This window comes from Etheostoma spectabile, unplaced genomic scaffold (genome assembly GCF_008692095.1).
Source record: "Etheostoma spectabile isolate EspeVRDwgs_2016 unplaced genomic scaffold, UIUC_Espe_1.0 scaffold397, whole genome shotgun sequence".
NCBI lineage: Eukaryota > Metazoa > Chordata > Actinopteri > Perciformes > Percidae > Etheostoma > Etheostoma spectabile.
Window position 1 is genome coordinate 573,973 of NW_022605601.1, and position 653 is coordinate 574,625.

The 653-nt window shown below is 49.2% G+C and overlaps 1 protein-coding gene and 1 long non-coding RNA gene across 2 annotated transcripts in view; one reads left to right on the forward strand and one right to left on the reverse strand.

The window, feature by feature from the left end:
• The window catches only part of sorcs2 (sortilin-related VPS10 domain containing receptor 2), a 530,001-nt gene that overhangs the window by 429,317 nt on the left and 100,031 nt on the right, over positions 1–653 (forward strand). The window lies entirely within an intron of this gene.
• Positions 1–653, reverse strand: part of LOC116686602 (uncharacterized) — a 15,044-nt gene that overhangs the window by 8,885 nt on the left and 5,506 nt on the right. The gene's annotated exons all lie outside the window — the stretch shown is intronic.

The window sequence follows — 653 nt, forward strand, 5'->3', positions numbered from 1 at the left end:
AAGGTTAAGAACCACTGATCTAGAGATTCAGACAAACCAAGAGTCCGTGTCAGGCAGTTGTTTTAATCCTGATCTTCTTCCACGGCGCTCTCCATGACAGAATCCCAAGCGCCAGCCATCTCTGCGGCCACAAGAGGACGCGGAGAAGCCTGCCCCACGTAATCTTCAGCATCCTTAGCGGAGGTAAAAGCTCTGTACTGGGAGCTATCCTTGATCTTCAGTGTTTTCGGGTAAAGCAGCACCCATGACTCGTGCTGAGTCCAAGGTTTGATTGAAGGCTTTGCGCCGCTTGATGGTGAAGTTGTCTGGGGAAAAGCGATTCTTTCTGCCCTCGACCGTGGGTGGAGATTTCTGCGCAGCTTGGAGGACCACCTGCCTGGTTGTGCCAAAAATCAACGTGCGATTAGTAGTGGTGTTCTTCTTTGGGCCGTTGCTGTAGATTTTGTGGGCTCTCTCTAGGCAGGGAATGCGAGAGATACTGAATAGCATTAGCACATTCTAGCCCCTCTTTAAGCCCAGTGATGCAAATGTTGCATCTTCGGTTTCTGTCCTCCATATCTGCTAGCTTCACCTCCATCTCTTGAAAAGCATGGCCATGGTTATCAAGAATACTTGAGTTGCTTTCCACGGTAGTTTTTAGATTGTCCACATCA